This window comes from Castor canadensis, chromosome 2 (genome assembly GCF_047511655.1).
Source record: "Castor canadensis chromosome 2, mCasCan1.hap1v2, whole genome shotgun sequence".
Lineage (NCBI taxonomy): Eukaryota > Metazoa > Chordata > Mammalia > Rodentia > Castoridae > Castor > Castor canadensis.
The window spans coordinates 13,281,139-13,295,479 of record NC_133387.1 but is presented as its reverse complement, the minus strand read 5'-3'; the positions used below and the strand labels follow the sequence as shown (position 1 = coordinate 13,295,479).

Sequence of the window (14,341 nt, the reverse complement as noted above, 5' to 3'; positions counted from 1 at the left end):
TTCTCTCAGCCTTCCCATCCATATTCATGACACTTTCCACCACATTTTCTTTCACAAATTCTTTCCTGACAATTCTTTACTGTCCATTGGGCATTGCAGTGGTTGCCACACAGGCCACTCAAATGCAAAAGTATTCATTATTGAATTTATGATCTCCCCACCTCTTGATGCCCCCATTCTGGACACACTGTATTTCTGTCCCAGTAATTGGAACAATCATTCTAGGCGCTTTGTTTCTGTTAGCTCTCACATTAAACCAGTTTATAAATCTGATATATCCCATAGATTGGGATATATTGTCATAGATTAGATTCTCAGAAAACAGACTTTAAAGGAAGATCATCTGCTTTTCTGTCACACACAGTGTGGTACTGTCCAACATTCTTCACCCAGCTGAAGCCCGGGAACAATTCCCAGGACTAAAAAGCTGATCAAATCTTCCAAATTCCTTCCATCACTTAGATTCTAGATGGGTTGAACTTTTTATACTTCCTTCAAAAGCTAAGCTAGATGGCACAGCTATACCTTTGCAAAATCTCTCCCCCATATCTGAATTGGTTACTTCATGACTTTTACTTCTTTAATTCATCTTCATTTGTCCAGTCAGAGATGAGCTTAACATAAAGGCTTTTGTTTGAAAACTACAGAAAGAAAAGATTCAGATCTTCTCTTCTATGGAATGCATTGCTAGAATACTGTGGTTATTTTTATAATTTTTAATAGTGGCTTTTCACAAAGCTATATGTTCTTTAGGGGAAAAGAGATGAACCTCTAATTTTATATCCCTGGCATTTAGTACAACTTTTAATTTAGTGAAGAAACAATGGAAGAAACCATGGGAGGAAGGGAGGTGGATAAGAAGGAGTATAGATCTAAATATGTCTTAAAGAAGTTCTTCAGGGTTTTCTTCCAAGAAACATATTTTCTGACTTCTAGTGCATGCATATTTGAGCTCTGCACACTTCCCACTCATAAATCACTGTAAACCAAACAAAATATGTTTTGTTGGATGAAGATTAGAAAATGAAAGAGAGTGCTTTAGTGGACCAAAATGTATGTATATCACAATTATTATCTGATGTTAACATCTGATGGCAATATGTGATTGAGGAATAGGGAAAAGTGAACCATAATCCACTCCCCATGCACACATGAGAATGCTGCAGGAGAAATAAAAGCTATTCTCCTTGATGGAATCTGAATTTTGAAACAGAAGTTATGTAAAGGAGGATATACATGTGTATGTGCATGGTTACTTGTTTCGTTTTAATTTTTAACACCAACTTATATATTAGTATAGGTTCAAAATTATGCTTTAGTTGAAATATTTAGTGATTTGGGTTCTTGCCCAGGTTCTAGTTCTGCTGTGGCTGGCAAGGGAGCTGAGTGTGGAACAGGACGATGAGGGATGCTCTATCTAAGGGCCTTTGGACTTCCAAGTTCTGAAAATAGGGAACTGAATCTCACAAAAATACTTAGCCGTTGCATAAAATCTTACCTCTCAAACTCTATAGTCTCTGTGGAGTTGAGCTCCATCCTGTAAATGTAGGATCCTCAGTGCCATAGTCTATCCTTGGCATGGCAGGTAAAATCTGAGAGGCAATCTCACTTCCACATGCATTCAGAACTCTGAGCTTTTCATCCAATTTTAGAAACCAGAGCCCTATGCTATTCTTCTGCCTCTTCTGCAAACAGGTGTGTCCTTTGCTGTGATAAGAAATATGAACTCAGCAGTGCTATCCTATAGTTCTATATCTTTTCATACTGACAGAATACAGACTCCACCTTGCCTCTTCTTATTGGAACCTCTTTCTCCTACAAAGTTCATGGATACTGGAAGGACTACAATGTCCTAGGACTCCTAGAGGCTTCAGAGAGAGAGGGTGCTTTACTGGACTATAGATGTATAGAGACATATATTACACTTATCTCTGATAATACCTATATCCTTAACTGTTGACTCATTTTAAAAAATTTCAGCAGTTGTTCCAAAGACTTCTACAGCTATAGCAGAAAGGTAGTCTCTGGGTAGTGTTTTCATCAGTGAAGACATGCATGATCATGCATGACTTATTCCTGCAGCAGGGAATAAGTTTCTCTCTAACTTCAGTTCCACTTTTATCTGCATAGCATCTGAGCCTCTCTCATATATACTCCCAATCCCAAAACTGTTCCTCTTAGTCTTCCCTCTTTCCTTAATCACCTCTACTGTGAGGTATAGATTTTACCTCAGTCATTGGTAAGGATTGTCATCAACTCTCTACTCGTCCTTAAATCATGTCACACCTAGAACAACTGGGAGCCTCTCCTTCCTATATATTTAAAATTCATCAGAGAGAACCTTCTCAAATCTCTAATTTTCTATTTTCCCTTTTCACTTTTTTCAGAAGGAGGCAGTTAAATTTCATTCTCTTTTTCTTCCTCTATTCTTCTTGCTAGGTTAAGACCAACAAGTCAAATGTCATTAATGATTTTAATGCTTACGGTTGTCTTAAAGTCTCAGATATGATAAGAATATTTTGCAGTTTTCTAAGTCATACATCATATTTTTAGGACATATGAGTGGACAAGAGTAGACAGGAGTCTACACACGTTGTATAAAAATTATGCAAATAAAGGCTGAAGACTTAAAACTCAAATAATGGAAATATTTCCACTATTGAATACTCATGGAAGTAGTCAAACTCCCATATCAGTATGATGTAAAAAAGAATTTTATTGAATCCGATGTCAAATGTGCATCTTAGTGATCTGGGGTAAAAGAAACCAGCAAAGGAGGAAGTGGTACTAGGATTAATCTTTTTGACTCACAAGAATAACTAGCAATATTTCTGCTGAAAGGATAATGGGCAAAAGGAGAAGAGAGTATAGCACTGGGTTTAGGTGTTATTTACTGTAGCAGCACCCAAAAGGTTTTAGCCATGTTACCAAAGCATGTTCTGGGAAAACTGCAGATTGGAATACTTGTTCTGTCATCATTGATGGTGCAGTTAAATGAAAGATTAACTTAAAATCATTGTAGACGAAGCCTAAGTCAATAAAGTCTGAAAAACAAGTAGTAAAAGATGGGAGTGAGAAAACTGCATGATTATCACACACCTCTGTTTTCTGAGAAATCAATAAATACGTGTCACCCTTCCAAATCCTTTACACCTTTTGGTCTAAGGGTTGCCTCATTTAATGCTCACAGCTCTCCTGCCCCATGTCTGATTCAGCCACTCTGCTCAATTGGCTCTTCCTTTGAATGTTTTTTTTTTCCCTCTGAGCTTTGCCAAGTTCATTCCTATTTATCCTTCAAATCTTGACTCAAATAGCATTTCTATTTCCAGCATTCATAATCAGGTCTAATCTTCTTATTATTATATGCTTTCAGAGCTCTGCACTCCTCATCTTCATAACTTGTAAAAAAATGTTGCAATTGGATGTTATGTAAGAATAGTAAAGCTTTAAGTTAAATAAGCAAGCAGAGTATCAAGCCTGCTTTGGATGAAGAAAATGAACCTTTGATAGGTAAAGGATACATATGAAACTGAACTTAAGCAGGATGGCTATGGGGCCCAGGGCAGTTGAAGAGAAAGTGTCATTACACAGTGACTTCAACAAGAGCCCATCCTACTTCCCCAGGACTAGAGACATCTTTTCTAGCCCTGATTGTGCCATGGCTCTTAGGCTTGTGTGCTTTCTAGTCTTTTATCTTCCAGAAAGAGGTAATATGTACCTTTTTTTCAAAATCGGGAAGGAATAATTTTTCTGTGCTGGATGTGTTCTTGGCTCAGCATCAAGGCCCATCCTGGATTCTGTTGCCATTATTTGTCTCCTCTTGCAGGCCTAGTGGATACTGATATCTCCCAGACCCCAAACCCTGCATTATGGCAAAAGTAAAGAAAATTACTCTAGAATGTTCTCAAATCATGGGACACTGCAAACTGTACTAATATTAACAAGATCCAGGAATGGAACTACAGCTGATTCAATATTCACATGGTGTTAAAGCCACAGACAAAGAAAGGAGAGATTTCCTCCAAGTTCACAGGCTCCAGAAAAAGGAAGGAGTATTTGCCCATGACACTGGAGTCTACCAACTGCTGCTCACACATAACCCATGACTTCTGTGCCAACAGTGAGGACACAGCGCTACACTTGTACCTAAACATTGTATAAAAATGATCATCACTAAGGTGAGGAAGTCCTGCCTTGTCTTAAACTTCAGAAGCCACTGTAAAGTCAGAGTTGATCTCCTGAATGTAATTGCACTTTTGAAGCTGAGGCTTGAACTCATTTTGTCCTTCAAAAGTGGGTCTGGATTTAACAGTTGCCCAGTGGTTGTCTAAAGCAAAGTCACTCCTCAACTAAGAAACATGACAAGGTTGCTTTTAATTCCTCCTCTGGATGTCTCTGCCTCTGGTTCATGAATCTTTCCTCATGTTAAATTAGTTCTTTCATACACACGCTCTCAATGTCCCTGCCAGTTCCCAATTCCAGTTCCTCTCTTCACAACTTTGGGTCTTCAATGACCCAAAACTGCCTGGTGCATAAGGAACTCAGACTGAGGTTGAAAAATAAATAAATAAAACCGTCCAACCACTTTTCCACTTCTCCTGATCCAGCCTGGATCATTTGGAGACCATCTGACCCTCGGGAATCTATTCCACAGATAAATGCTATTTCTGAATTGAATATGCTGAATCTTAGAGATGTGTTCTTGATTCACATAAGACCATACCTGGGATGTGGAATTGATTTTTTTTGTACAGGTAATGGACAAAAAATATGGGCTGCTTTGGAATCCTACATCTCCTGAAAATAAGAAGTGCCGACTTCAGATGTGGAATCTCTCTTTTGAGGCTATAAAAGAATAAAGTCACAAAGACTTTGTCTTGCTTTTGCCTTTTTAACAAAGTAGCCAAGTATATTAGTAAAAAGCCAAGGAACATGGCATATATTTGATCATGACAGTCATTAATTGTTAATATTTCTTTTTTATTTCTATTCTTATTGTTTATTATTCTCTTATTCTCTATTCACATTTATATTTTCTCCTGATTTGTGGATTTTTATTAGTCTTCTTACTCTATACATACACCTTAGACAAAATCACATAATCTTTTACTTGAATTATAGCTCTCATTACTTCCAAACCCCTTCCCTAGAGTGCCTAATAGGCATTTTTACCTCCATATTTCATAGGTTCTTTATCTGAACTTATTTCCAACAGAGCTCATCTTTCCTAATATCAGACCCGCTTTTGGAGACACCATGACGGGATACTTATCTCTCCCACGGTCAGGTCCTTACCAGATGCCTGTAAGGTTAAAGAACTCTCTTTATCTGACTCAGCCTCATGCATTACCTTTCTTTTATTCCAAAAGTGATATGCATGATAGACAAATGTGATCATGTATCTGGGACCCTCACAATTTCTTGATGTTTTGTATTCAAGATCATATTTAAGCTTCTTAACTTGTCTAGAAATCTAACTCATCATCAACCCTGTTGTTTGAGCCACTTTTCATCACAGCAATACTGAATTTCTGACCACTTTATGAAAAGTCTTCACCCTCTTACTCATTTGTGTCTTTGTACCTAACATCTCTCTGATTTTTTGGGCTACATTTTTCATCTGCGGGGCTGACTTCTTTTCTAGAGCCTCACTAACCACTGTCTTAAAACATGAAATCTCAGTTCCTTCCCACTCTCCAAATAGTGATATGACAGGCTAGACTTATCACCACCCTTCTCATTTTCCAGGGTGTGGTCCCTGAAGGCTCATGTTTTCCTGGGGGCATTTTGACTAAGATTGATCACAAGGTATAAATCAGACAAATAAAATAGAGCAGTGTCTGAGCATGGATGGGTGTCAGTCCTTCTGGGTGCTGTTGAATGTAATTCAGATCCTGGTGCATCTTCCCATCCTTTGGTGGGAGGAAGATATACTTTGATCCTAGTGAAGACAATGATGAATGCTTCCTGGATAGATGCTGAGTGAATTTTGGGATTCAAATCAAGAAATAAGTTACATGTTCAAGTTAACAACTACCACTTAAATATGACCAAACACAAATCTTGTTTTATTATAAAAGTAATAACTACTGTTTATTTTTTATAATTTGAATGGAATATTACTTGCCAAACATAGAATTCACCCATTTCAATGTGTTTAATGATTTATACTAAATTTATTGAGTTATGCAATCATCACCACAATTCAGTTTTAAAACACATCATTGTCCCAAATAGATCTGTTCTTCGTTTAGCAGTTGATTCTCAGAGTGGTCATATTCTGTATTTCTTACTTGTTTGGAAAATTCATAAAATTGAATACTATGATATATCATCTTTTGTATTTGGTTTCTCTAAGCTTGCCTATTTGGAGTATTTATTCATATTCTAAAATATTTTGATAATTTGTTACATTTTTATTGCTGAAAATCATTCCATTGTGTGGACATATCATACTGTGTTTATCCAGTCACCAATTCTTAGACATTTGTATTGTTCCAGTTTTCAAGTTATTAGAATAATGGAGCTATGAACATTTATATATGTCTTTGTGAGGAAATAAATTTTTGTAGGAATGAAATTGCTAAGTTATATGATAAGTATGTGATACACTTTAAAACAGAACAAAAACCTTATAAAATGTTTTCTAAAGTGGCTACATCATTTTATATTTACATCATCATATCCTCTCCACATTCTGCTGTTTTTATTATAACCATCAAGGAAAATGTATAGCGTGATTTCACCTTGGTTTTTAATTTTCATTTCTCTAATGACTGTTAATGTTGAGCATCTTTTACAGTTTCTGTTTTTGGTTTTGCTGCTTTTTAAAAACATTTTTATTAGTATATAATAATTATACAAGGGGGTTTATTGTGACATTTCCATATATGCCTACAATATACCCCAGTTTGGTTCATCCCCTACATTATTCTCCCTCTTCTCCCTCCCCCTTCTTAAAATGGCTTTGATTGGTTTCAATGCTCCATATTCATAGATGTATAGAAAATACTTCAACCATATTCACCCTCGTTTACTCTCTCTCTCCCACTAGTCCCCTCTCATTTACATGTCATAACTATTAGAATGGCTATTGATACAAAAGATGAGAAATAACACATGTTGGTAAGGATGTGGATAATCGGAACTCTTGTACACTATTTATTGGACTAGAAATTAATGCAGCCATTTTGGAAAACAGTGTGGAAGTCCCTCAGAGAAATAAAAACAGACCTATCATACGATATAGCAATTTCACTCTTGTACATATATCTATAGGATATGAAATCAGATGTGGAAGAGATGTTTACCTTTCCATATGCACTGCAGCAGTATTCATAACAGCCAAGTTATGGAATCAATCTACGTAGAGGAATGGATAAAGAAAATGTTATATACATACTCAAAATAATACTATTTAGCCCTCTTAAAGAAGGAACCCTATCATTTGCAACAACATAGATGGAACTAGACAACATTATACTAAGAGAAATAAGCCAGGAAAAGAAAGACAAATATGCAAGATCTTGCAAACATGTGAAATCTAAAAAAGGTCAAACTTAACAGAAGCAGAGAGTAGCAGGGTGGTTACTGAGGAGTACTGAGGTGGGTATGGTATAATGGGAAATAGGGAGATGCTGGTCAAAAGGTACAACATTTCAGTTGGATGGGATATGTTGTGGGAATATATTGTATAGTATAGTGATAATAGTTAGTAGTACTGTATTGCACTCCTGAAAATTGTTGAGTGCAGATTTTAAATATTTCCAACACACACACACACACACATACACACACACACACACACACAAAATGTTAAGTAAATGAAGTGATAGGCATGATAATTAGCTTAATGTAATTATTCTACAATGTATGCATACATCAAAATGTCACAACATAGCATTGAATACAGTTAATATATACAAGTTTATTTATCTGCTTAAAATAAACAAATAGATGGGAAAGACATGTAGCTTTTAACTAGGACTGCTTGAATACAAACAAAATATTAAATTCATCTTTAATAACTAAAGTTATTGTGATGTTGGGCTTTAGTGAAATGTGCATTGAACACATGGTTGCATAAAATTCAAATGACCATTTACAGCAAACAGAAAGCCATGACTAAATATGTGCCTTATTCTGGGTACAAAAGCAAATAGATCTCAGCCCTTTAAACAAAAGCAAAAATTCCCAGACACTAGTGACTCACTGTAATTCTAGCTGCTCAGGAGGCAGAGATAAGGAGGATTTTGGTTTGAAGCCAGCCTGGGCAAATAGTTCAAGAGACTCTGTCTTGAAAAAATTTATCACAAAAAAGGCCTGGCAGAGTGGTTCAAGCAGTAAAAGCTCCTGCCTTGCAATCATGAGGCCCTGAGTTCAACACCCAGTGTCTTCCCCCTAAAAGGCAAAAACCTTATAATTAGAAATTCTTTAATTTTGTACTCATTGTATTGAGGGAGGATTTGCTGGCCTCTTTGTTCTGCTCTAACTGCATATCCCTCCTTGTAAGTCTTAGCAACATTTTGGAACTCTTTATCCTGAGGTTGTGAAGCCACAGTCTATGTTCTAGATATGGCAGCATCAGGTTCGCTCTGTCTCTGGCTTTGTCTTTATCTTCTCTCTCCTTGCCTTGTGGGCCTCATTAAAGTTTAAGTAAAACAGACTCCAAAACATCTGATTGAAACGACAACAAAGAAGTTCTCAGAGTATGTGACAGGATCTTCTGCTGATATCTATAAGAATCAGATTAGGATTAGATTTGATTCTTTGTTCATACGTTTTTAACAACACACATATCCATTTGGCAAACAGTATTTCCTGGAAGAGGTAGAAGTTCTGCCAATTGTGAAACTTGCCATGCCCTTCCAGACATCTCTGTACTTCTGCTACCCACAGCTCCCCACCGTATGTTCACTGCACAATGATAGTGTTCTCAAGATAGAGGAGTCTCTAGCCTCAGGAGGCTCCACCCCATCCATAAAAACAGCCTCTTCCACAGCAGTAGAGGATGGCCCTTTACAGAATCTCTAACATAAGATTCCCCTGTGCACTGTGAACTGAGAGACTTCCTTGTCTTCCTTATCTCCTTGTGCTCTACCAGTGGGTACAGCACAGTACAGAAGCCAAGAGACCTTCCCCAATTCAAATAGAATCATCTTTCTGTTTCTGAGATTAAATTACATTTATTAAGACATTTTATGTGGACTTTCAGATTTATTACTCCTCAGAACATCTCTTCAAAACCCAATCACACACATCGCAATGCTTCTACTCCTTCTGGTCCTGATTCTGGCTCCGTAACTGCTTGAGACAGCAACCTGCTCTAAAGCACACTGTAGATACCACATAACCTCCTTTACCTGACCTCTGAATGCCACAGCCATTCATGCAAGTTCTCTGGCTAGAGACCTGGGAATATCTTCATGGACATTCTCCTTCCCTGATGAATTTATATTTCTCAAAACTTGTCAAACCCTTCCACTGTTTTCTAAACTTTATCTTAGGTGACCATTGCCTTTCACTTGAATTGCCCTAACATTTTCCAAATGGTCTACATATCTGAGATCTTCCTTCTGTTCCAACCCAGTTCATTCTCTTCCACTTAAAACATTTTGTAGATTTCCATTGACTTGCAGAATATGACTAAACTTTTTATATTCAAATGTTAGACATCAATACTTCTTAACCAACATTGCCCAGCTTACCAGTTCTTAAACTCATCCATGGTCTAGTGTTTGCACACTTACCCAGTCTTATAAATCTTCCTTGTTCTGGACTTTGCACACCTATCCATTGTGAAACTCACCTACTCCTCATCTACTTGCTGTACGCTTATGCGCTAAGCCACATTCTTAGTCTCTCAGTTTTCCCAAAGTTGCAACGTACTTTCTCACTCACTGCCGAGCCTTAATGCATGCTGTTCACACTCCCTGGAGTAATCTTTGTGTCCCTATGCACCAGTACACCTAACTAGCTAATCTTTCATGTGGAAATCACATGTTCTAAGAAACCATGACTGAACATTGACTCTATAAATTTCTCTCCTAGAAGTATTTCTGCAATTATTTGGGAATTTTGACATTTTGAAAGGCTGAATTATGATTCCAAAAATGTTCATATGCTAATCCTTGGAAATTATGAGTATGTCGCTTTATATGACTAAAAGGGCTTTGCATATATGATTAAGTGAAGGATCTTGAAATGAAGAGATTGTTGTGACTGATCAGCAGCAATACAATAAGCAGAGCCCTTGTAAGAGGCATGGTAGAGGAACAGAACCAGAGACAAGAGATGTGACAATGGAGGCAGAGACAGGAGTGACACACTTTAAACATGTAGGGAGCAGTCATAAGCCAAGTAGTGAAGGGGCTTCCAGAGCCAGAAAAGGCCAAGAAATGGATGGTCCCTGAAGCCTTGAGAAGGAACAGCAGCTACTAGCACTTTGATTGTCATTGCATAAGATTCTGAACAGAATGAAAGCTGAAAGATGGAATCAATAATCATAAAAGCAGAAACTAATAAGGTTGAAAATATAAAAACATTAGAGCTAAGAGAAATAAATAAGCCAATTGTTTGGGGGAAAATAGAAAACCACTTGCTAACAAAAAGCCAGAGAACTAATATAATAAATAAGAAATGACAAGGAAAACTATCATCATGATAGAGTACATTTTTTGCAAACATATTTTATACTATTCTGTACAAATAGCCTAAATGAGATAGGTCACAGTTTGGAAAGATGTTTTTAATAAAACTAATCTATTGTGGATAGAAAGTCTAAACAGAGCAAGACTGTAAAAGAAGCATAAATTTGTAATAGAATTTCCTCACATAAAAGCATCACTGCACTTGGTTTCTCATAAGAATTTTGTCAAACCTTTTATAAATCAGAGATTGTAAAACTACCAACAGCATTCATGTTCTCTTGGATTTGGATATGATGGTCCCTTTGCCTGGTTTAATAGAAAATTATTTTTCCTACGAAGCTTACATAATACTACATCACTTCTGCAAAGCTACCTCCCTGTTCCCTGAGAGACAGGGAGATCTGCTAACAGGAAAAGTAATTGCTGAAACAAAAACATGTTCAGTTGGATGAAATATTTACCTTGGACCAGAAATGTTTATATGAAAATGTAATTGTTCAGAACTCTATAATAATTCTCATAATAATAATAGTAAGATACCAACCTGGTTTCAGAAATGATTCAGTACTATCATGAACTGTTTAGGATCACTTAGGATGTGCTAAATACTAAAGAAAACCAGTTTATTTTATTTATTTTTTTAACTTCCTTCTTTTTTTAAATTTTTATTTATTATTTATTTATTTTTATTTTATTATTCATTTATTCACATGTACATACATTGTTTGGGTCATTTCTCCCTCCTGGCCCCTTAGAAATAAGTACAAAAACCGAAAGATATGACCTAGAAAGTGACAAAAGCCAGACCTTTATAAAAGCCAATCCAAAAGAGATACACTAGAAATTTAAAGACAAAAATGGACTTTAGAAAGCCACTTATTATAAGAGTGCTCAAGGTTTTCAGGGGAAAAAAATAAACAGAGCAAGTTTAGGATATCTGTCAATAAATATTTTAAATTTCAGATTGCCAGAGAATAGCATATAAAGTATGGTTTGCTCTTCATAAGTTAGAGTAAAATGAAAAATAATTCCTACAGAAAGAAGACACCAGCCAAACTCTTAAAAAATGAAAAAAGAAAAAAACTGCAAATTATAGAGAATCTTTGGGAAAATTATCATTAATAGTTGAAAGTACAGATTTTGGAACCCGAGTCACTCTCCACTTTTTCCAAGTTACTTAACTTCTCTCAAGGTAGTTTACCACTCTATAAAATTAAGTCAGTAATATGTGGATCTAATAGGTTTTATTTACTTGAGAAACTGTATGTTTATTGTCCAACATAATCACCATACAAAAATAAGACGATATTACGTGATGGTGTTAATAGCAGTGATGGTTCTACTGGCTAACCATTTTAAAAGTTAAGGCTTAACAAGTAATTACTGTGTTTAAGTATGTAGCCCTTTCATATTGATTCACTTAATCCTCATAGCAAAACAGTTGATTTACTTACCTTCCTAAGACAGCAGCAGAACCAATATTCAAATCCAGGCAGTCTTCCTTATGAGCTTCCATGATAACCACTTGGTAAGACACATGACAGATGAAGAACTAACACTGATTCAGAAAGAGGACAAAAGAGAAAAAAGCACACACAAGCATTCCAGGTACACAGTCCGTGACCCAACAAGAGCTGTAAAGGGACTCATTCCTTCTCTAATCCTGTCATTGATATTGGGCACATTTGGGTGATAGACTTCTTATTCCCTGAGAGTTGATAAGATCAGGACTTATGAGAAACAAATCAGTTCCTGGGATTTCTAGACTCTTGTACAAGCATTTAAAAAAATTGTAGCTAAAATAGTGGGCACTATCTGTAACTTCTGCAGTCTCCTGCAAGCCACCTGGCCATTAGAGAATCCAGAACCCAAATGCCTTAAGAAAGATAGGAAGAAAAGCTTTTCTGGAATGTCTTTAAGACTTTGTTCATTCTGGTGTGACCAAGACATAGGGCTAAGGCTGCAATGAATCTAGTACTCACTTGTTAGTAGAAGGACTGAAGATGTCCCTGATATGTCTATTCCTCCAGGAAGATGAGAACATTTCTTTGTAGTCCACGAGGCATCTATGTCTCTTTCCTTCCAGTTCATATAAGGCAATGCATAGCCACATTCTCAGTTGATCTAGAATTTGAGAGAACATCTTCCTAGAAATGATGTTATAAGAGATTGCAACTTGATCCCAAGTGCACCTTTGAAGACTACAATCTCACGGTATCTCCAACATCCTTTTCTTTCCCTCCAAAGCAAACATTTGCTTTCTTTTCTTTTTTTGTTTGTTTTGTTTGTTTGTTTGTTTTTTAAGATTGGGTCTCTTTATAACCTAGTGGTCCTAAAACTTTCAGGCTGGCCTCAGATTTATGATCTTATTGACTCAGTCTTCCAAATGCTGGGATTATGGAAATGAATGACTACACCCTTCCCAAAGAGAATGTTTTCCTGAGCAATAACTGGAATCCTCACTCAATAGGAACACAGGTACATCAGCAATTCTCCATACCCAAGTTCACCTGGTTGAACCTTTGCTAGGAGGACTATACAAGATCCAAATTCTCTCTGAACCCATTTGGGCACTTCCTAGTTATTCCTAGGCTTATATACCCTTGGCTGCTCCATAGCCTCTGACATACCTTGCCACTCCCTTAAGAGCCCAAGGAGAGAGAAAGGATGACAGCCTTATATGGGAAACATGCAGAGATTATAAAGCACCAGGAGAATGAGCAGACTGGTCAGAGTACTTTTGGAGTGGAATTTGACATTTTGGGTATAGTGATAAAATGAGAAAGAGTTCCAAAAGAAATAGAGAAAACACTCAAGTTCCCATATTTTTACCATATTTTAAAAAAATATTTAAAAGACAAAAATCATTATAACAAAAGGATATATCATTAAAAGGAAATCAGAAGCAAAAACAAAAACAAAACCAAAAAACCTTTTATGCTGATTCTTCCATGGAACAACATAAACAGTTATGTGACCAGAATAAATGAAACTGTCCTGCTGGCTGAGTCTTCTAAATCTTTTCTGAATCAGTGAGGGAGGGTGTGGTCTCTCTGCCCTGGAAGTAGATTAAATTTTTGATGCCAGAGACTAAATGCATCACAACGCCAGGCCATTTTCCACATCTTACACTGCCATGAGCTCTAGGCTTCTCTGCTGGGTGGTTGTTTGTGTCCTGAAAGCAGGTGAGTCCTCGCACAGGTGAGAATTCCTGTCACTAGCTTCCCAGGTTCTCACTACAAAATGTTGCTTCATTGCTGTAGCAATGTTCTCTTCCCCAGGCTCTGTTCTTATTTGATCATTTGTTTCTTCTCCTACAGGCTTAGGCTTCAAGGATGCTATGGTCACACAGTTCCCAAGATATAAGACCTCCAGGACAGGAAAGGAATTAACACTACTGTGTTCTCAGAACATGAATCACTTTTCAATGTACTGGTATCGACAAGACCCAGGACTTGGATTGCAGCTCACTTATTACTCAACTGGTATTGGCAGCATTGAAAAGGGAGATGTCTTCAAAGGGTATCATGTCTCTCGAAAAGAACAAGAGCATTTTCCCTTGACCCTGGAGTCTGCCAGTACCAACCAAACATCTGTGTACTTCTGTGCCAGCAGATTATCCACAGCACTGCAACACCACATCCTCTCCATACAACAATGAGACAAACTAAGGAGGGGACTTTGCCTTCAAT

The 14,341-nt window shown here is 37.0% G+C and overlaps 1 long non-coding RNA gene across 1 annotated transcript in view; it reads right to left on the bottom strand.

Moving 5' to 3' along the window:
* The window catches only part of LOC141419220 (uncharacterized), a 77,433-nt gene that overhangs the window by 18,610 nt on the left and 44,482 nt on the right, over positions 1-14,341 (bottom strand). The window contains exons 3-5 of the long non-coding RNA XR_012443886.1: positions 12,632-12,773; positions 12,104-12,207; positions 7,311-7,362 (exon numbers count right to left, since the gene is read on the bottom strand). This is a non-coding gene — a long non-coding RNA (uncharacterized lncRNA). The remainder of the gene's footprint in view (positions 1-7,310; positions 7,363-12,103; positions 12,208-12,631; positions 12,774-14,341) is intronic.